The 24,397-nt window shown below is 38.0% G+C and overlaps 1 protein-coding gene across 1 annotated transcript in view; it reads left to right on the top strand.

The window, feature by feature from the left end:
- Nucleotides 1-24,397, top strand: part of LOC139698710 (insulin-like growth factor-binding protein complex acid labile subunit) — a 1,245,847-nt gene that overhangs the window by 173,403 nt on the left and 1,048,047 nt on the right. The window contains exon 2 of the mRNA XM_071597590.1: nucleotides 17,152-17,194. The gene's annotated coding sequence lies outside the window, so the exon portion shown is untranslated. The remainder of the gene's footprint in view (nucleotides 1-17,151; nucleotides 17,195-24,397) is intronic.

Genomic DNA, 24,397 nt, shown 5'->3' on the forward strand with positions numbered 1-24,397 from the left:
ATTGATGTACGTTTATGTCCGATGGCTTCATCTCTGCAGTAAAGTATTCATGTGCGTCGAAGACATATCTCTATCTTTTGACTGGTTTTTAATTTACACGCAGATAAAAATTAGAATGAAAATTATGTATTCTTCAGTGGAATAATTCTGCTTTGCATTACAAAATTAGGTTTTGAAGACAATTGATTCCTAATTCCAACATCAATAGTTGATCATTAGCTCTTAATAAATGTAAAAGTTAAAGATCTTCAACATGGCGAGAATCTCTTTAACTTATCATAAATTTTCCGTATTTTACTACTTAAGGTGTGCATCGACTCATACTTTGTCCTTTCCGCGTCTTCATCTAAGCCAGCGGAAGAATGTTTGCGACTCGCAAAATTTCGCCAAAAATGTTTTCCGGCGCTTTCAACTCCGCAATTTCAATTAGTTCGCTGCGAGGAGTTTGTTATCTTCTCTGGCGACGTGAAAGGAAAACTCCGCCTATTCTATATCCGCATATTTTCATTTCATATCCACCGCGAGCGCCTTATGGATTGTCTCCATCTCTTCGCAGCTCATTAAACGGGTAAGATTCGCAAGAGGGAGAGATAGAGAGGAGTCTGTGGGTTTTCTAGTTTGTGTGTGTGTGTATACAATATTCCCAAAGTGAGACATTGGATGGTAATTTCGCGTAGAGCACGGTTTTTCGTTGAGGAGAAAACGTTTATGGAAGCGAATGGAAGGCGAACGATGGGCATTTCTCTTGAAAGCGTCATCGCGAACGAAGCACTTCGTTAGGTCTTTCAAGTCCCAGTTGTTCGGCACGGCATTCCCTGCACGCGGAACATTCTTTCTTCACGCATCTATGAGCTTTTTCGCACACTCCGTTGATTCACATCTTTGTCTTACTGCGGCGTTTGTTGTTTTTTTAAAGTTATTTTTTTTGCTCTCCCTCGCAATTGGAACCCCGTCCAGAAAATCCTACAATTTCTTTCGCCTAAAACATTTTCTTCTCCCCACGGTCACAAATTACAAAGCTCATTAAATTTGATTGGGATGACAATCGTTCCAAATATTTTTGTCTTCTCCTTACCTAAGGCCTCGCTCCAGGGGAAGCCATTTGAGTCAGCCAATAGGTGAGGGCGAGTTGGCCGTAAATAAATTAGATGAAGAGAGGTGGTACCGCGAAAGTAAAGTAAGAGCAGCCTTGTCCAGTCCAATTCACATTAATAAGAGGGTCTCTTGATAATTAATCTCTGTCATGCGGACGTACCATGTCGTTACCTTCCAGTAACTTAATTGCTGCCGAACGGAATGAATTTGCAGATTCAAAAACATTATTCCTAGGAAGGCATACTCCAGAAAACTTATTCATGCGTACATGCTACTCATTCACGCTTTTCCTTTGCCAAATCGGCTCAGGAAATAAAAGCCTTATTAGGTTTATTCCATGATGGGAATCTCTTTCACTGATTTTGTACTTCCACATTTTTATCATTGTTCTTTTTGTCCCTGTCGCATCAATGTGACTATTACGGTATCAGTTGCTACGAAAAATTCTAATTTATTTCCTCAAATCTTTTCTACTTAATTTTTTTGTTTATTGATTTGTTTTTTTTTTTCTTTTTGGGTGAGGTTCATACTATATCACCTATGGCTTATGGTCGAGAGGGTATAGGGGTTAGGTAGCATAGTATCCTAGGCGGTAATCAAACCCACGACCCCTGGGTTGCAGGAGTTTCCCCATAACTTAGTCCGTCTACCCTCTCCTCTAACAATATTTTTAAAGCTAATAGGAATAAAAATATATGGGAGGAAGTAGAATTAACTGTGTGCAAAGCCCTAAAAATATTCCGTATAACTTTTTGCGAATGAAATGTGAATGTTCATTTTTAAGTATGACTACTGGATAAATAACGTAAAACCAGCCAACCAAATATTAACAACATATTATATCATTAAATTTATGAATATCTCCTAAGGCGATCGTTTCGAAGTAAATTTTCTTACTTCGTTGTTTGGAGTTAACAATTAGCGTTAGCGAGGACAAGCAAAGGCCTTATTTCGCTTCGGATTTCATGTTTTTAATTCACGCAACCCGTTTATCTTTGAGTTCCATCTATTCTTCACTTCAGAGCTCGACTTGTTTTCCTTCTGAATTCCTTCCTGCCAAGTACCCAACATCCTCCTTGGGTAGTAGTCATTTAACAATAAATACTGGACTTTAACTTTAGTTATTGTCTTTATCCTGGTGATTATTATCCTTGGAACAGCTTTCATTTGAAAATATTAATTTTTAATAAACCATTCTTTAAATCACGTAATTTAATGCCCTTAGAACCGAGTACAATTATTTATACCCATCTGGAACAGCCACGAAATATTAGGCACGATTTCAAACCTTAGGCGTTTGGTATGGATCCTCTTCCGTATTGATCGAATTTTGATTTTCAATATTTTACAATATAATAATTCCGTTTCAGCGTGTCCAAAGCTTAGGAACCGCTCCTTAATGAGGAATATTCTCATTCGCATTGTTGCAGAAATGCTAGTATGTTAATGCAAGCAATTTATGTGTAACTAACAGTAGTTTTAACAGAGTAATAACTATTTTAAGTTATGTGCATTAGCACAGTATGTATTGAATTGCAACGTATCATTTTGGATCTTGATCATTGTCAGCTGATTCCGATAAAGTTGACGCTCCTCATCATCTTCTTACACTGGTGCTTGCACCCCCTGCCACTCACCTGTTTTGGTGGATCGCGGGGTATTTACAGATATTTCGACCTGTATGTTAATGTACACACCTTTAATCATCATGACTGGTAAATAGGACATATTGATAAATAATCTGTCATAGTGTGTTTGAGGTTAATAACAGATTGCCTGCACAATGTACGTAATGTTAATGAAAGAGTTCCTGCTCGCTATCAGGAACTGGGAACACACTGTTTGAATTAACTTTTTGCTTTTTTCATCATGTTCACACTGCATATTACCTATCCTATTTGGTGACTCACTGTATGCATGGTTTGCATAGTTACTCGTAATCCAATTCCAAAATAAATTGGAAAGGCCATAATTTAAAGCGGTTTGTCAGAATCATTTAATGATATTGACTGCCATGCAATTTCGAATTTCAACATTTATTACGTAGAAAAGAATTTGATGTAATTCCAAAGAGAACATCCATAAGCATCTGCCAAACGCAAATTTATTAAGTCTGGATATTCGCCGGGATGAGTAATTATCGTAAACGGTATTTTCATGCATTTAATCAGTTCGATTTGACTTAAAGGGTGAACGTGCTATGCATAAGGTTTTGAGGAAGTGTCTAAGAAATCATTATCGATTCAAAACTACGTTACTCATTCGGATTTCTACGTTATCCTCCTCAGGAAACTAGGTAAGTTTCTTGAATGGCTACATTGCGACATTTTGCTTCCTTCGGCGATATATTCTTCCGCCGTGGTTTCCGATCATTAAACTCCTCAGCGTAGGAACGACTCATTATCATGAGAATCGTCTTATAACCTCAAAAAAATTCCTTCCGCGTCATTTGTTCAGCGACCCGAGGGAGAACAACTTCGGTTCTTGATCTTCGTTAGCAGACGCTCCTTCAGAAATACGTAATAGCGGATACTGAAGTCGTTTGGGAAACGCGTCTTGGCCTTAAAGTTACACATATCGGAATACATAAACTCATCATTCTCCAAATAACGTCAAAAATGTATTATTTACTGTGAAATTTCAGAGGAATATAAATAAGTAACTTGTTTAACATTTTATAGTAAACTCGCACACACGCATATATATGTACGAGGGTCATCCGGAAAGTAGTACCCGTTCGTGAAATAAAAAGACAAAAGTAAATATTAACAAACATAAAAAATTTTATTTGAAAGAGGATACTTTAAACTACTTCTCAACATAATCTCCAAGCAAATTAAGGCATTTGTCATAACGTGTGACAAGTTTCTGTATTCCTGCTGCATAGTCCTTCGCCGCCAGCTCATTGAGATACGCGAGGGACCCATCTTGCACAAATTTTTGCATAATGCAGATGGTGTTTAACAATTTCATGAACAATTGTTCGAGAAACATTGGGAAAATGCTCACAGATGTCATCAATTGTGACGCGCCGATCGTTCCTCACGAATTCGTCAACTGAGCTCACCAGTTGGTCTGTAATGACAGACGGTCTCCCCGAACGCTCATCGTCGTGTGTGTTCCCCATGTTGAAGTTGCGACACCACCGCCGAACAGACGACTCGTCCATTACATTGTCTCCATACACCTCCTTTAATTGGCGATGAATATCACATGGGCGAACGTTTCTTGCATTGAGGAATTTAATCACTGCCCTCACTTCACAACTGGCGGCGTTCTCAATTTTTTTAAACATTGTAAACAATCACAGAAACAACACAGGCAATGCTAGCGTCACGCAACTTGGCTCAGAGAAGGCAGACAAGCCACTGAAGCTATCTGACCTCGTCCAGCGGCTACTCGCGTCGTCAGCACTTCATGCGGCACGAACGGGTACTACTTTCCGGATGACCCTCGTACATATATACACATGTATATACATATGCATGTATGTGTACTCTTATGTGTATTTGTACGGAAAAATATTGAAACCAAATATTATATATGCACCACGTGTTTGCGGTGCTGCTTGAATCTTCCGAGGATATTCTAGTATTTTACGCATCATTGGAATTTCAAGTGAGGAAATTACTTCGTTGGGCGCGGCAATTCCTTATGGAGTATGGCAGTTATGTGACAATAATACAATTATGGCACACGAGGTGAGTCGACAATGCATTTTGGCATTTCTAGGAATTCTATAGTAGGTAGTTTCACCTTCTTCTCAATGCTACAATGAATTCCCACGCAAATAGTTTCAAATTATTATACTCCCGTTTTAACTTATGGAAGAAGAACTATGGATTCTTATTTGGGTAGGAATATAATATTCGTCTTAAAATTTTCATTTAGTTGATATCATTAATGTAAGGTTTTATTTTGAATACACACTCCGGTGTCCTCCCAAACTGAGGTCAAAAACTTTCTTTCGTTTTGTTTTGGCTTGAAAGGTTTAATATTAGTCACTCGCACTGTCGGCTCTTGAATAGAAGCAAATGAGTTATTTTATAAAATAAATTGATTAATAAAACAGTTTATGGCGTAATTAATTAATAGCAATTTTCCACAAAAATAAAGTTTAATGCGACCGGTTAACCGGTTGCATTAAACTTTATATTTGTGGAAAATTGCTATTTTTAATTAATCATGATATTCCACCATATCACGCCTAAAACGTCTCTTTTTATTAGTTTATGGCGTGAATTGGTGGAAAATCTTTATATTGGAATTGAAAAATACCCAACCTGGCTAGTCCGCATAGATAAATTTTTATTTACGACCAAGGTTTCGTTATGGTATAACATCTTCAGGTATACGTAACATCTCAATATAACTCACCTTAAGATCTTATACCATGACAAAACCTTGGTCGTAAATAAAAATGTTCTCTCTGGAAAAGCCAAGTTGGTTATTTTTCAATTTCCATAAATTGATTACTCAAAATATTTTTCCTGAAAGCCACCAATACTATTAATGTCGACGGCTGACTGATTTAGATTGTTTTGATTAGAAAGGCAATTTATTCGCACGAGTATAAATACTGTACCAGGAATGTAAGAGTTACGTTTAAAACTATGACCCATAGATAATCAGCATTCAGCACTTTTTGCCTTCCAAAGACAGCTCATAGGATCTGACTATTGAGAAAATCACTTATTCTAACTTCATTAACCAATTGCCGATTTGCTCATTGCCTCACGGAATCCACCAAACACTGCAAGCAAGACGTTAGGAGTGTCCTTGTGCCTCCAAGGTTTCAGACCATGACGTCATGCTCTTGCAAGAGCACGTTCGTTTCCGATGGCTTCGCTTCTTCTTCCCCGATTCGTACGGCAGAAACTCGGCAAAATTGGCATCCACTTAGGGAGGTGGAATACATGCACAGCCTGAGTGTTGCCGTTTGTTTTCCCTCTGCAGACACTCTGCTTCGGGCATCAATTCGTGAAAATTTGCATGATTGTCGACATAAAAAGCTACTGCGCGTCTCATATTTGGGATGTTATTGGACTCCAGGACTCTGCGCATCCATACTAAAGAAAATGAACGCACGAATTACGTACCTCTGCGCAACTTACAGGTCCATTCGAAGACGTTGGTTTGGGCTCGTCAGGAGGATAAACCTTTAAGTTGAGGAATGAAAGTGGTAGAGAAATATGCGATATGAGTTTGTGAGGAAGGTTAGCCGGGCTCACTGAAGGGCAAATGTGCATTATCTGGGTAATACGTTAGTAGTCTACATTTCAGGAGGATAAGTGAGTGATTTGATGCAGTTGTTAGGAATACTGTGACGCGACAGTCTTACACTCGATTCATAAAAATCGTACGGGAAATTTGAGCTAAGATTCAGAATTCTGAGACGCTGCAGAGGTAAGGCGGTTGTTATTTTGCGGTATATGTGTTTACACGAGTGTTGGATGAAGGGATTTTTGCATGAGTGTGTGCGCTGCTGTGGGTGTAATTTTCCACGTTGTTTTGCATGTGGTATTGTTCCTTTTTACGGTTGGTGACCCTATACCCCCCGCCACACGCCCTTGCGGCGGCTTGCGGGGTATTATGTAGATGTAGATGTAGATTTAAGGCGGATGTAGCGTAATGCACCAACTCCGATATTCAAACTTGGTTCCATCGCGTGACTATCCAACGGATTGTATTTTACGGCGTCTCAATTTTTAAAATCCATCGAACATTATGACAACAATGCACTATCCTTAGTGTTTATTTAGAGCAGTTTTGCTTGGAGTATTGTAATAATTGTGGTAATTTTCAAAATTAAATATCTAAAATTACCGGTATTTTCTTCATGTACTCATACTGTGTACTTCCTACGCGTCGTCAATATTCTCATGTCCCTCAAAAATTTATAATGCTCCATCTCCGTTTATATCTCCTTCATCGAATGCTTCTTTTTCCTAATTCTTAACTTCTCCCAACAACTCCCTCGTTTCCCTTACATTTAAAAAACAACTTTCTCGTAACTCGCATCTTTCAGAATGGTTGCCAAACAGGAATTGCACGCGCGTGTTCTCGCAAAACGTCGCGAAGCGTGACAGCCATATTTTCTCTTTCTCTGATGATCCTCTTTCCCCTTTTTCTACGTGAATCCTTCCACTGTCGCGTCCCCGACCGTCCCTAGCCCTTCGTCGTATCTCTTCCCTGGACCTCGGTCGGACTCTCCCGTTAATGAATCCGCCGGCCACTGCCACTGTCCTGGCAGTCCCAGGCTCTCCTTCCTCGTTCCCTCGACAGCGTCCTACTTCCCACCAATTCCAACCCCTCCCCCGCTGATCCATTTATGCTCGAAGAGGAAATTCCCCAACCCCTTTACCCTGCAACCCCTCTTTCACAAATCTCTGGTCCTGTGTGGGGTCTCCCGACTTCCGCCTCATTACTCGCCGACTGCGCCAATTGTCACCTCAATCCCCCGCCCATGTCTCTCCCTTGCCTCCCCCGGACCCATTTTACTCCCTCTTCCTTCCCTTTTCGTTGCCATAACCACTGGTCCAACCGGATTTGGACAATTGCTCCCGGGGCTGTGATTTGCTTCTTCAAAACAAGATTTGCGTTTTGCAAAGTTTCTTCGGCATATTGCATACATTTTCGTAATAATAGAATTGAAGAAAAACTTAATCGACACTTTTCTAGCACCAGAACCTCCGTCGGGAAGGGCCAGATAAATTGTTAATGTCAAAGAAACATGTTTTATATCGCACCCATTACATTTACTGTATTTCCTATGTAGATAAATATCTCAGTTTTGTTCATAAAATGAGGTAGTTATATTAATAAAAATGCGTTTGTCAGTTAGCAAAACTCGCAGTTTATATCCTAGAACTAAATTGATGGTAAAGCCATTTATTTTACGCAAGATTGTCACTCGTTTAACTCCACTGTCTATTCAGTTCCTTCCTTCTTCCTCTGGATATTAATTTGAGAAATTAGCCTTGTTCTTCCAAGCTGAATTACAGTTGCATTCTGTTGTCTGCCATAGGACACATCAGTAGTATTATTAGATGCTCTTTATTCCTAAATAAAAATTTTTCTTAAGATAACATCCTAGGGGATCGCAATTTTAATCAAATATTTCACGACTCATTTTTTCCCGGGTCCCAGGTGGTGTAGGATGATTGCATACTACATTGATCAAAATGTTCCCGGAATAACCACCGTGTGGCGCTCCCATCGTTCCGATTTGAGTTCTGTTTTTTTGTTAAATTGGTACATCTGTTGTTGATATTCCCTTTAAATCTTAGTGTCATAACTTGACATTTGCAAAAGTTACGTAGCCAAGAGTACATCTATCTCTGTGTGTGTTGGCGATTTTTTACAATTTCAGAAATGGATTTAAATTTGCAACAACAAACTTGTATTAAATTTTGCGTAAAAAACGGATTTAGTGGCGCACGGACGTTGGAAATGTTGGAAAAGTGTTTCGGCAACGATTCTCTAAAAAAAACGGTCGTTTACCAGTGGCACGAGCGGTTCAGAAGTGGTCGTGAGTCAATCGAAGATGATGAACGCAGTGGCAGACCATCGACATCGAAAGTCGGTGAAAAAATTGATGAAGTAAAAGAAATGTTGGTCAATAACCGCAAATTAACCATCAGAGAAATAGCGGAGGACTTGAACATTGCCTATGGATCCGCCCAAGACATTGTGGTTAATGATTTGGGTTTCCGTCGTGTAGCAGCAAAGTTGGTGCCAAAAGACCTCAATTTCATGCAAAAAAGAGACCGTGTTGACGTCGCAAAAGACATGATTTGCGAGGCTGAATCCGATCCCACATTCATCAAAAGGATCATTACTGGAGACGAGACGTGGGTTTATGAGTACGACACGCAATCCAGACATCAGGCAAGTGAATGGCGTTCACCAAATGAGCCGAGACCAAAAAAACCACGTCGTTTTCAGTCAAAAAAGAAGGCAATGCTGACGGTTTTCATGGATTACAACGGTGTAGTGCATCATGAATTTTTGCCAGAAGGCCAGACAGTAAACAAAGAGTATTATTTGGGCGTTATGAGACGTTTGCGTGAAGCAATTCGCCGAAAGAGACCAGAAATGTGGGCAGAAAACTCGTGGATTTTGCACCATGATAACGCACCGTCGCACAGTGCTGTCATTATTCGTAATTTTTTGACGAAAAATGCAACAAATACCATCCAACAGCCACCGAATTCACCTGATTTGGCTCCCTGTGACTTCTTTCTGTTCAATCGAGTTAAAAAACCATTACGGGGAACGCGTTTTAGCAGCCGAGAGGAAGTAATGGAAAAATCGCAGGAAGCACTGATGGACATACCGAAAACCGAATATAAAAAATGTTTCGAGGATTGGATCAAGCGCTGGCATAAGTGTGTTGCAGTCGATGGGGATTACTTTGAAGGGGACAATATAGATTTAGATGAATAAACTTGTATTTTTAATTTTCTGAATAAATTCCGGGAAATATTTGATCAAGGTAGTACGAGGGTCATCCGGAAAGTAGTACCCGTTCGTGCCGCATGAAGTGCTGACGACGCGAGTAGCCGCTGGACGAGGTCAGATAGCTTCAGTGGCTTGTCTGCCTTCTCTGAGCCAAGTTGCGTGACGCTAGCATTGCCTGTGTTGTTTCTGTGATTGTTTACAATGTTTAAAAAAATTGAGAACGCCGCCAGTTGTGAAGTGAGGGCAGTGATTAAATTCCTCAATGCAAGAAACGTTCGCCCATGTGATATTCATCGCCAATTAAAGGAGGTGTATGGAGACAATGTAATGGACGAGTCGTCTGTTCGGCGGTGGTGTCGCAACTTCAACATGGGGAACACACACGACGATGAGCGTTCGGGGAGACCGTCTGTCATTACAGACCAACTGGTGAGCTCAGTTGACGAATTCGTGAGGAACGATCGGCGCGTCACAATTGATGACATCTGTGAGCATTTTCCCAATGTTTCTCGAACAATTGTTCATGAAATTGTTAAACACCATCTGCATTATGCAAAAATTTGTGCAAGATGGGTCCCTCGCGTATCTCAATGAGCTGGCGGCGAAGGACTATGCAGCAGGAATACAGAAACTTGTCACACGTTATGACAAATGCCTTAATTTGCTTGGAGATTATGTTGAGAAGTAGTTTAAAGTATCCTCTTTCAAATAAAATTTTTTATGTTTGTTAATATTTACTTTTGTGTCTTTATTTCACGAACGGGTACTACTTTCCGGATGACCCTCGTATATCTTGTATTCTTGGGCAATTCCTATTTGTAAATGTGTAAATGACTAATTACTCTCGCTTAAAAGTTAAAAAGCTTTTCGAATAGAATATTTTTTTAAATGTTTAAGCAATGTACTCATGTAGGATTTATATTTGGGACTTGCAATAATAACTATATATGTGATTGAATTCAGGCTAGGAATGAATTGATCTGTGCAGTAACCCATATCATTCTCAAGTTTGCATATAATCATTAACATGATGTTTTCTATCGTCGCATTAGTAATAGGAAACCACAAAATAGGTTTTATGGAAGGATAAGAGCAATAAAAGTTTCTCTTGCGAATATTTTCTTCCCATTTCCTCTCTTTGATTACTATTTCGTTCCGTAAAATGGATAAAAGGAACCGGTACCTAATCGAAAAGTTGGAATGATTTATTTCTATGAAATTGTGTATATTTTGTCAGTGCTGCACAAGGGATTTAATAAAGACGAGAGAGATTCTTTAAAAGAAGCTTTTCTTTTTCAAATGATAATATTTTTCTTAACTATTCATATAGATCATAAATTAAAATAGTTGTTGAAAAATGATATTTAAGCGATTATATTTAAGCATTAATCATAGTTTTTTGTGTGTTTTGGCTTAGTATCTTATGATCCAAATTGTTTTGATCTGCGTTAAAAATGTCAGCATCTATTTTCGTTCATTTGCATAACTGCATGTACGCTCCTGTAGAAACCGCTCTCAGAAGATCCATATCATTTATTCATGATTTCCTGGAGAACCTCCGTCCCGAAAACATGTTATTACTCTTCGGTAGCCAACCGTATCAGGTGGATTTTGAGTGGACACAGATTGAACACCGCCTCATTATTCAGCCTCACCTGACGAGACACAACCTGGCACTCCACATTACAATAAACCCTTTTTTATTTCCGCATGTAGTCTACCTCAATTAATTCCATGCAGCATCCCAATCCATTTCCTGTCCCTACCTCGTCTGCTTGATTTTTTCCCTCTTATCACCGTCCTAGATATTTTATTTTCGATTGAAATCCTTTGCATTAATGTTTCCTGCTTTCTTTGGAGTTCTCCCAGCTATCCCTGCTCTTCCCCCACCATGTCTAGGACTTCTTCGTTCGTTTTCCTATCCTTCCATTTTGACCTTTTCCATCCACACCACACTAGTGAAATCTTCCATTTAAATCCTGATGTAATTTTTTTCATGAAAACAGTTCTTTATGCTGTACCACTACGTAAGGAGAAAGTAAAAATATATAGAAATTAATTTCGAGTACTTTCCTCAAGCAAATTTGCACATTCATTTTTATCTATCTCTACCAGATTGCTTAGATTAGAATCATTTATTGAGGGAAGTTGGTTTTCTGGAAATTAGATAGCTATTATGCTTCCTCTTGAATTTACTTATGGTATAGCTGGAAAGAGGAACCGTTTATATTGCAGGTAGGTATTCTTTATATTCCTTTGTTCACATTTGAAGAGACACGTTATGTCCTCAACTAGTGCTACTGACGACATGATGTTTTAGATGACCAGTGTCACTGTGAATACTATGGATTCAACTTTCTCCCTAGCCATTCGAGGAGGAAAAAAAATCAGGTACCCGTAAAAGAAAGGACGACTTTGTAAATACGAAATATATTAACGCAACATTATTTTTAAAAGTTTTCTCATTACCTGGAAGCCGCTTAGGGAAGGCGATGCTTTCCATTTATTTCTGCCTCTCGCGTCGCTTTCAGTTCTCTGTGGAGCATCAGCCGACTCTAAAAGTCTGTCCTTCTGAGAGCGGCGTCCCGTCCCGCGTCCATCCATCATGCAAGCAGTCCTTGGACCCAAAGTGCACTCCGAAACTAGACCAACGAACACCGTGGAGAGGATTTGGGAACGACGGATGAAATATGCATCGAACTCCAACGTTGGAACGCTGCACTTTCGTCCCGCTCGGAATATTTTCGAGGGACGATCGGAGTCATCCGTCTATCGAATTACGTAAAAAAAGAGCTTTCTACTGTTTTTTCTCTCTCCTCGTAATGATATACGTGGCACTGTTAGAAAAAGCGTGGACTTTTTTCAAAGCATCCCAAGAAAAGGATGCGAATTCTGAGTGTAGATATTTTAAAAGCAAGTCCTTGCTATTTTAAACATATTAGTCGTTAGTTGTGGTCGTTAGTTTTTCGTTAGCCTGGGAAACTGGGTGCCTTTATTTTTTGCTATAAATTAAGTATAGTATTTGTTTCAAGTGACTCTATCAATGGAAACCGTACTTGTCAAGAGCCGCTCATTCCAAAAACTAGCTTTTTTCCACCACCTTCAAAAATAATTTTCAGATTGATACCATCATGACCAAGGTGAATGATGTATTTTTGCCGCAGCAGATGAACTAATCTTTAAAATGGAAATACTATATAGTACAGCACTCTTTTTTCACTCCAACAAAATAGGCGCACTTTCTTCCTCATCTTGTATAAGAGTGTAGCCAAATATTTGTTTATAGTATTTATATTCAAAATTAAAATTCACTTTATATATATATATATATATATATATATATATATATATATATATATATATATATACATATATATATATACATATATATATATACATATATATATACATATATATATATATATATATATATATATATATATATACACACACATTAAAACGCGCAATCCCGCCAAACGGCGAAGTGAATGAGTGTATATATATGTATATATATGCACACACATAGGTAATGGAGGCGTGCATAGATCAGAGGTAGAGGTGAGGTAGCTTAAAGGTAGATGTGCGTCTGTCTATGGAGCCGATGGTCGCTGGTTCGAATCCCGTAATCGGCGAACATTTTTCAGCTTAGAAAAAGGTTGTTGGCGGTTTTTCGGAACGAGGCAACAAGAAAATGAGACTCCTACTACAAATCTACCCTAAACCCATGGTGAAAGGCAGCGGCTTCAACATCAGGCACGGTTGGTGCAGACTAAGCGGGTTGGCATTAGCTCCCACAGCTTCGGGCGTGGCTGAAGTTCGCGGTACCGGCCATAGTTCTTCCTTGCATTCCAATAGAGAAGAATGTAGATTGCATTAAAACAATCCTAGGAGTGATATAGAAATTGTCGAAGGATATCGATGAATAACTTTGAATCGGAATGAGCCCGAAGAACTAAAGTTATTTTGGTGAACTGAACAGTAGGCAACGCTTTACCTGCTCCGTATAGGGATTAGATGAAGCCAAAAACCAACCAAATCACTCCAATCGAATTGGCCAATGCTTGAATGCCAATGTAGGTCCGTAAAGAGAAGAATTGAGCATACATATTAACTGTCTATTAACAAACAAGTTATCAGCTAGTAAAATGCCCGTAAGTTTCAGCCAGGTGGGTAATGACCCCGACTGAAGACGCAAAGGTCTTGGATTTGAGTCCCACCTCGGGCATGGACGGCGAGTAAATGTTTTGTCTTTACCTCTGGGAAGTCTGATGAGTAATTAGGAGCTGTATATGTGGATTTCTGTAACGTACGAACAACTAGAGATATCTGGTGACCAAAAAAGATTTCCAGATAGATTACCAATACCACCTTAAGGAGATACTAATTTCCACTATCTCATCGGTAAATTTATGGTCTCAAGAAATAATATCCCACGGGCGTGGAACAATGTGTATCTACTGCGGACCTTACGGTCAGATACATAACCGCGTTAAAATCCACATCATTCGTTAGAGCTCAGATATGCAAAAGCAGAGGATATTCATTCATTACGGGGATGAAATTCCCATCTTTGGCTTTAAAATAAGATTATTGTATGGGATTAAGGTCCGGTCCTATTCGAGGATGATTCTCTTTCGCGAAATCCCATTTGAATAAAGTAAAAGGGAGTCAGTTCGCCCCCTACAGAGAAATCTCCGGTCTCCGAGCATTTCTTGGTACTCAAATTTCCGTTCCCCGTCCCCGAATATCCCCCTGGACACGTATTTCATCCCGGCCTTCTCCGATAACGGCCGTTCTTTGCTCGAAACTGTCTTTTTTTACATGCTTCGCGGTATTTCAACATCAACGATCGGTAATTTGAATTCTCCTGCGACTACAAGGGCAAAGATAGCTGCCTCTCTCCTTCTTTTCAAGGAGTGGATGTATTAGCAAACTATACCATTTCGGGTGCCTCAAATTTTTATTGCGAAATGAATGTTTTGAGTGACGTGGAATTCACGAAATCTTAGCTCATTCCGCGAAAGATATGTGCACTTTATACACTAGAGAACAGGGGTGTGGTTGAATATCATTCTTATGTCAAGTAATTGAATACATACATATATATATATATATATATATATATATATATATATATTGAATGGATAAGAAGCAACCAAATGAGTTACACATTAAAAAAGATCATAAATTCCGCTAGTAATTATAGCTAAAACTTAAAATTACCTTGAAACAACAACAATACTCCCTTTATGGAGAAGTTTTTCAAATTTATTGATAGTAGTCTTTCTTACTTAGTCTCAGTTAAATTAATTAAGATGCTTCACGTACTCTATAAAAGTTAATATTCATCCATGAACCAATTTTGTCAAAATCATATGTTCTGTTTTCCTCTTAAAGCCAGTTGTGCCATACTTTTGTATTTAACGCTACTACTGGGGTATATCGTTTGCAGTTGTAACTATCTTGGAAGATTACTTATAACAAAGGATTTTTCCTGTTTTATAGAAAAAGTGCTTTTTTTTAAACAGCGAGTATGTTTTTAAACATTTCCCATCATTTATGAAACAGCTTCCATGTTTTGACGGCAATTTGCCATTTTATGTACTTTCTTAGAACAATTTGGTTATTTATTTTACTTTTTTGGATGAGAACTGCACCTTCCATCTTTTCTCTAAAATGCACTATTGATTTCTGTAGACTAAAGAAAATGCAAACAGTTTTTAAAATCTTCAATTTTAATTTGATATTCCTATTAAGCGCCTTGAGAGATTACTTGAGAAGAATATAAGACAGAAGTAAACGAGGATAATTCAAATCCTTGGAAATTTATTGCACAAGCAAATCTATTTGCAATCTTATGTCATTAACGATGTGTTCTAATACTTTTATTAATTAATTTCAATTCTCAAAAATGACCTTAGACAATTTAGAACGAGAAGTTCAGGTAGAAAAAGAAATTTTCGGATTGCATCTTGAAGGATATTGGTTCAAAATGTGTATACTTTATCATGTTTGACGGAGCTATTCCAGAAACTCATGATTATGTGGATTTTTCGGTGCCATTGCGGTATCTAAGTTGGTTCTTATCCGCAGGGCACCTCCGGCTCAGTTCTCCGATCGTCATGAGTTGAGACGATAATGCTGGCATATCGAATTTGTCCACTCTCCGAGATGTCTCTTACGTATGCCCAAAACACGATCCTATCCATGATGGGATAAATGATTGCAGTTTTTGGCTAAATTCCTCGGGAAAAGCACCTGTACCACAGGATCAAAGCTTGATATCTACTCGAGTTTTCCCTACCCATTAACTTTCAAATTCTCTCACAGGAAACTCCGTAATGTGACGATGTTTCGTAAGGTTTTAACCGAGCATCTTATTTTTCTGCTTCATCCCCATCCCATCGTTCGAATTCAATTATTTTTCTTCTTTTATGCTGGACGGTGACATAATTATAAAGTTATCATTGAAATTCTGAGATTTTAATCAAGGGAAAAAATAATTTAAGGTTTATTATTGTAGCCACGAAAACTTCGATGATTTTTATATTTTGATATTTTCTTAATGAATTGGAGAAATGAATTAAAATGGCATAGCATCTAGAAGACTGTTTAAATTTCGCAGCAACAACTGTAGTCGACAAAAATCATGATTTGGCCTTCAAGAAGTGAATACGGAATAGAATGTTAAAGCTGTAAACATCTTTGTAGATTAACAGGATAAACGAGGGCAGTCAACAAACAGTTCTAATGATAGAATTTCCGGAAAGGAAACCAAAGTCAAAGACAGAAAGACATGCATCTTTGACCAAGAATTTGCATCACGCTATCACAAAACTGAAAATACTGTGACTTCGTGAAACGACGGGCACTTCCTTTCTGCGGCTAAATCTTATTCTCTGATAACCCAGTTTGGCAAATGACATCTCATTCCTTATGTGAGTTGCCAATCCCTTTTCTAAACTATGTTGTCGCTGGAAGAATATCCCAAAGTTCTTCGTCCTACGCACGATCCCCTGGATTATGAGATGTCCGAGTGAAGTCACTCGCAATAGTCGGGAGCTCGTCTGCCTTCTAATAATCGCACCGACAGGCGGGTCGTACGAGATTTTTTTAAATTCTGAAATACTTTTGTCTCACTCCTTCATTGTTCATGGTATTTCATACGAACTGGCTCATGTTTTTTACCAGCTGTACATTCATAAACATTATCACATAACTCACAATACTTGAGGAGTTTAAAATATTTCCCTCGTGCCATCAAAATATCTCGGCATATTTCCGAAAAATGACCAGCATCAGGCAAAAGTTTAGAAAATTTTGCTGTAAGACTTTTAATTAAGAATTTTTTACATGTAATTTAAATAATAAAGTATTAATATATATCTAGATTTAATTCCTATGGAATAATACAATGTACAAAAGTTTTCTTTTTTCATAAGTCTGGGTTGCAGTGTATGTATACGTTCCAACATGTTTCGCTGCTGTTGTGTTATCATTTGCAAAAACTAGGGAGATGTTTATTCTTACACAGCTCATTTTGATTTAGTAACGTAGGAATTAAACAAGTTAATCGATTTCATTTCTTTTCAGAATTTCCCGGGGATTCCGCTACACGTATACGGTTCATTTCTTGGTGAGTACCTTTGCTTATTATTTTTTGCGCGAAATGTTGATCTTTTTTCCCTAGGTACCCCCTTTACGACGTGTATGATTGTCTCAATTCCCTCTTGTTTTGGGAGAAATATCCAATTGGCGTGTCTCGATATGCATAGTATTGGATTGTCTCCATTAAATGGCATTGAACATTGAAATAATACTTATTCTCTGGGTTACGTTCTGCCTAAAGTTCACTAAATTTTTTCTCGGGACTTACAGTAAGATAGAAGAAGAATAGATTAAAAGTGTGGTTGAGCATTAAAGTAAGCAAGTTTTATTTAGGAATATAAGGCATAGATTGGTGCACCGTACAGTGTTCAGGGTTCCTATAGCTTCCCCTTGAGTAAACTTAAATACTTAAAATGGCGTCGTGATTTAAAAAGATAGCGTGTAATCATCCATTTTCTTCACTTGCGTTGGTTAAAAAACATCAGGTGTGGTGATTTTGTTGTTGATAAATTTGCGTCTGTGTGTGTGATATTTCAAATAAGGTCGAAAGTCGTGTGAAAACGAATCCCAGAAGCATCTATCACGGACAGTCAGGCATCTTCCAATAGGAAAAGGGAACCCATACAAAAAGCGTACCCTTACCACGGATAAATGGACGATGAATTCGCCATTGTTGAAAATATGTTTGTATGCAGGAAGGTTTTATTGAAAATCAGCGGAAGTTTCACCTTTCTAATGTAAGTAATCTCTGGATAAATTTTAAGCGGAGTAAATAGAGATATATAGAGTTAAAAGAATAGTTCACTAGTTATGCATGGCTTTAGGGTATATATTGTCGTAATGCCCATAGCTTAATTGTTTAAAAGTACTTAGTCCCTTGGAAAATAATTATCATACCTTTACATTTATGATGATACAATTACTGCCATTTATTTTAAAGATAACTTAGATAAAACCGGGTATATTTGCAGCATGAACAATAAACCCACACTCTTAATAGATTAAATTCAATTAGATCCGGGATGTAAGCTTCCAATATTTTGGAAGCACAAGGGAGTGGGTTTTGTTATGCCTCCTATTTCTCCTCTCTCGACTAATCCTCGTTCGAACTGAATCTCCAGGGTGGGATGGTCGCCTAGGAAACTCGCACATAGCGGCGCGGGAAAGCCATCTCTACGGTTTTCGCCCGGGTAGAGGTAGGATTTGGGAGAGCCATGCAAAACTTTAGGGAATTATCAAACTTTAGCAATTTTCCAAACAAGCATAATATTGTTGAAACATGTAGAAAACTACACCCAGGTTTTTCAAACGAATTACGAAAGTCTTGCTCTATCCTAACGATGTGCTGTATTACCGTAATATTTCGATGGAGAATGGACACTCACATAAATTTACGCAATCCCGCCAATTACCATATAAGCATGAGTTAGTTTACAAGGACATTACCATCCGTCTTGCCTCTAATCATAGTTGATTTGTGGAAAAGATGGTCTTTAAAATATTTTGTAATGGGGCGTCAATAGTCATAATGAACCATTGTCTATTGATATTTTGGATAATTAAATGGAAATAGCTAAAGAGAGATTTCATCCAAACACTTCGCATTTTTTTAAAGAAGGGATACTTTAGCTCTTCTGGGAGAACTTGGGAATAATGAAATACGGATAGAGTAGATGCGGAAGAAGATAAATTGAAGGTATCAGAGCGACAAGGGCTTGTATAGTGGTCATCAATTTTCAAAAGAATGGCCAGTTTTCATTGAGTGAAATGAAATAAAAAATAAACATAGAAGAGGAAGAAAAAGAGCAAGATTTTGCGATTTGCGGTTTAGAGATAAGGAAAAATGCCAAATGAGAGCATTGCCAAAAATGGAGCACACACCGAGTTTCATTTAGTTTTGCTCAATCAAGTTTTGCTCATTAGAATTTTGCTCAATCTATAAAGACAATAAATAAAAATAAATCACATATAAATGTAAATAATTTTGAAATATTTGTCTGTGGAAAATGGCTATCGATTTATGACAATTGGTTAGTCATGTCAGCCATGGTACCAATATTGGAAGAAACAGGAAAATGTGGGATCGAGATGGTTCTGTGGCTAACGTACTGGCTTCCAACCTGGAGGGCCCGGGTTCGAATTCCGCGGGTGGCAGATATTAAGAGTTGGCTAATGCCGACGCCGCGTTTCTCTCCATCCTTCCTCCATTCCCATGCATCCCCTACGGCGCAAATGACCTCAGCTGTCGGTCACCTCCCCTAAATACTACTGCTAGCAGGAAAATGAAATTTTCTTATTGACAACAAAAAATATTTGCATGCTAGCTGAATGCATCCCCCCAAACAGCCTCCAATATGAGCGTGAAAGTTAAGAAACACTAAATTAAAGTTTGAAACGTGTACGAGACGTATATGGACGAGTGCGTTATATGGACGAGTGGCATAGGCAATAAAAGTGGCAGGACTTAGAATATTAGAAGCATTAGAATTAAAGCATTGCGGAATGAATAAAACAGAATTATTCAGAAAAGTAGATTAATGGTTGGAGAGATCATTAATAAGTCTAGTGAGGAGTAAGAAAAGAAACAACGACTTGGACAGCCAAAAGGAGTGGTGGAATAATAAGAGACTGAAATTGGAAAGACCTATGATGTGAACAGAACATTTTGGAAAATGTGCAATTATGGGCCTAGGAGATATGTGTGAAGTAGATGAATTGGAATTTTCTATAAAAATCAGTCTTTGTATTAAAATATTTTGATGATTTTATTGAATTAATTCAAAATACTACACCATTCAAAGTATCTTGAAACATTTACTCTTTCAATACAGGCATAAATTTCCCATCATTTCTTTCCCCGATGATTCAGTCGATATTCTCCCTTTTTCCTTCCTTTATCTCTCGCATCTGACTAGGATCTCTTTTCTCACAACCTTTAGGAAACAACTAAATCCTTATTCACTCATTGACCACATTTTTTTTTCTTATCGATATTGCCCAGCTGCTCCACCTTCCCGTACGACGCTTAACAATTCTTTGTATATGTTTTACGTACATGTACCTCTCCTTCCAGATTACGTTTTCCACCCTCTTCCGCGGGCTACTTCTCACAAGCCTCTAATCTATGCTCATCTTCACGACTCAAACTCTGAAGCCATAGAAAGGGCCATTTTAAAGTTTTTACCGGGCGTGGATGAATAAACATGTGTAGGTATGTGGTGCACAAGGAAAGGATGATCGTTTCTCTTCCTCGCTGCCTCGGGAGTCCTCCCAACATCCCGGAATAATCCCGTCGCCGTCTGAGTCCCAGAGAAGTATCTTTAAATCCAGATCCCTCTGTCGCGAGTGAAATATTATTCACGGCTAAAAAGCCTCGCGCTTCCACTTAATATAAATTTTCATGCGCTGTTTTGTTTCCACGCGGAAACTTTGGGATATAAAGGGGAGGCATTGGGAATTTGCGGAGAATGATGTGTTCCGAAAGTTTAAAAGGAATCTTTTAGAAGCCCTGTACTTCTCCGTATTTATGTGTCCCGCTGAGCGATCGATCTCTGTAGCAGGGGAGGGTTTTAGGCATCTTTACGGTGGGTTGGTAGGATGTAGCTTCTGTGTCCTGGAGTCCGTGATCATTCCGAAATTCATCACGCGGCCCCCACCAATTAACTAACTGCCAGTCGTAAATTAGGGCTGAAAAACGTCGAAATGAAATCCGGTGAGTTAAACCGTGGATAGCTTCGCACATCCTTTATTATACAGGGTGTTAATATATAAAAGGCTGACGTACTGATGAGGGCGAATCTCTATGGGGCCAAATTACCAGAATTAATGCATAATCTCGAAGCGAGATCCAAACCCTTAGTATTTGGGAGGGCGTTTGGATGCGTGGCATCTCCACTTGCCTTACCCCTGCAAACAAACGCCGTTAGCAGATGGCATTTGATACTGTGGTCCCCACTGTCAGTATTTGTGATGAATGGCAATATCATCGATGTGAAAGTGAGGGAAGGTGGCAACAAGACCAAGTTATCCTCACACTTGATCAAGGTTGAGAACTTTTCACCCTTCATTTTGTTTTAGCCGCGATTTTTAAGAGGAATATTTTAGCTCCAATTCGAAGTTCCTCTTCATAATTATTTAAACTTCATGTCTTCATGTACTGGTGATTTGTGTCGTTACTAATGAAATCAGATGCATGTGCTAATCTTAATAGCCGGAACTACTCTATCCGTGTCTAGAGGGGTTCATTAGTTTGTTATTCAACCAGCTATTTCAAGAATCTTGTGACATTAATTCTCTTCAAAACTCAATACAGAGCTAGCTGATTTTATTAAAGGCCATGTAGTTAAAGCCTGCGGAAAATAACAAACTCATTTGATATGGTAATGCAATAATTCCATGAAGTAAAGTCTGGAAGTGTGAAGTATACCCGTATATAGCTTTGCAATTACTTCATTGATGCTAGTTGTGCCCCCGTCTGTTCTGCACATTTGAAATTTGACCAGTCATTGTAATGGCACCATGTGTGTTTCTTTGAATTTAACACCAATCAGTCAGATAGTCTAGTTACATTCAGACCGACTCGTACGTATGCTTAATACTCTTTTATAGGTAGTGAGTTTGTGTGAGTGTGTTAACCATCTGTAAGCATATATAGCACCATATTTTCTCTATATATATACATACATATATACCTATGTGTATGTATATAATTGATTATACATATGTAAATATAGAACATGGATAACATTATTCATATTTTGGAGTGTCCTGCCTTTGTGTTTCAACGTTTAGTTAAGTTTTAACCAGATTTCATAGTATATTTTTGTCGTCACTGACAATCTTTGTTTTCAAAGTTAATAATATTGAACTGTTAAGAATATTTTTGATACCAGGACAAAATATGACACAAATAGAGTTAGAATGAATTTCAAAACCTCACCAATTTCCTTCTGCATTTTGTTCTTTCTTTCGGAAATTGTTTTATTCTTTTTGTTTAAAGAAAGCTTACTTCGTTACGTCTAATAGGCGTAGAGCGACCCTCATCGAACTTTCGTTGGGTAATTTTCAAAATTCATTCGTCTCTTCTCGACTCATAGACTACTTGCCATTACACTCAATTCATAAAATTTTTTATGTAATAAAATACCATTTTCTCTTGAATTTTGTACATTTTATGTAAAACTGGTAGGTCTTCCGGAGAATTTTTTTACTTTATTTCTTTAAATCAATAAATGTGTATCAATAACAGGCACATTACCCCTTACCTCTTGAATTTAGAATTTCCTGAGAAAAGACGTTTTTTTCACGTGTTTTAACCTTTCTGTCCATTTAGGATTAAACTTTTTATGTTTTGCCCTGAAAGAACGTCACTTACATAGATGAATGAATGATGAATTTATTCTCGGAAATGACTTTTTGATTAGCAAAACGTTTCGTTTTTTTCCCCTATCTAGATACGTATGAATGCAATTTCCTAGCCACATCTGTTTATTTCAGGCATGACTATGTTTAGATACCATTCATGTTTCCTGGAAAATCGCTTTTCTCGGTAATGTTTTTTGGGGAAATTGCATAGCGTTTTGCATGAATATGTGTTCAATCATTTCGATAGAGAGACAAGAGAACAGAATACCATTCTAGAAAATCTCCAAAAAGCAAAATAAAACCCTCCCTCAACAAACTTCCTGTTCTTCTTGGCTTGCAATTTGTCCAATAGGTATTTTAGCAAACTTCTCTTGGATATTTTTTTAATTCAGATATTCGGAACCGCATTCTGAAACCTTTGATCTATTGTCTATGACTGAAAGCAGTGTCCAGACTTGTTTTTTCCGCATCGGGAGTTATTTTTTTCTCAATATGCCGCGGTCGCTCCATCGAGGAATTTTTATCCCGGCCATGCTTCATTAGTTACTGGAGTGCGGAATCTCGATTCCGGTTTCGCCGCCTCGTGATTAGCGTTTCATTCCGCTCTGCCGGTCACACTGCGCGAAAGAAACTATGTTCTGCGAAAAAAAGTGAAACAGCGCATTTGTTCCCCATCACTTATCACTTAAACGGTCTGCGGTTTTCGCAGTTCGGATCGCCCAAGGGACTTCCACGCTTCTCCGCCTTTAGCGCCGGCCCGTGGTGGTATGATTCCTTTATTGCAACTTGCGGTGAGCAGATGGCAGTGGTGGCGCTGAGGGTGTCGCAAATGGCGCGTGCTCCGGACGATTCCGGAGTTGAGCCGTAGTCATTGGGTCGCGTTGGAATTTCAAATGCACCTCAAGAAAATGAAAACCGTTAAGGTTTACCAAACGAATGAAATTCAAGGCGCGGCCTCAAGAACCAGGGACTGAGCGCAATCACGGTTAAATTAAGCTGCGTGTTTCATATTCTGGTTAAATGAAATGTGCTTATCACAAGAAAGAATATTTTTGCAGAAATGAAAATTCCTACATGCTTATATATGACGCTATTTTAAATGGTGACTATCGCGACGAATACATTTATTAAATTTCCAAGAAAGTGTGCCTAAGTAACAATTCTAAATGAAATTATTGGACGTCAATGTGTATAAATATAATTTTTAATTACGATTTCCCTCTGAAGTTACTTATTAAAAAAAACTCTTCTTTGCTAGCCATTTGACTAGGGCATAGGTCACTTCCGTCCTCATCTTAGTGTATAGTATAGTATATATATATATATATATATATATATATATATATATATATATATATATATAGTACAATACACAGTAACACATAATATAGAAACACAAAAAAAGAGAACACTCACACGTATTTTCTTGATATTTCGACGGAAACAATCCGTCTTCCTCTGAAGATGTAGAAGTAATGATCATTACTTCTACATCTTCAGAGGAAGACGGATTGTTTCCGTCGAAATATCAAGAAAATACGTGTGAGTGTTCTCTTTTTTTGTGTTTCTATATTATGTGTTACTGTGTATTGTACTATTCGGCACTTCCGTGTTACGTCTATGAAAGCATATACTATATATATATATATATATATACATATAATATATATATATATATAATATATATATAATATACATATATATATATATATTATATATATACATATAATATATATATATATATAATATATATATATAATATACATATATATATATAATATATATATAATATACATATATATATATATATATTATACGAGGGTCATCCGGAAAGTAGTACCCGTTCGTGCCGCATGAAGTGCTGACG

Source organism: Hetaerina americana, unplaced genomic scaffold, assembly GCF_022747635.1.
Source record: "Hetaerina americana unplaced genomic scaffold, ioHetAmer1.1.p SCAF_9, whole genome shotgun sequence".
In the NCBI taxonomy this organism is placed as follows: domain Eukaryota; kingdom Metazoa; phylum Arthropoda; class Insecta; order Odonata; family Calopterygidae; genus Hetaerina; species Hetaerina americana.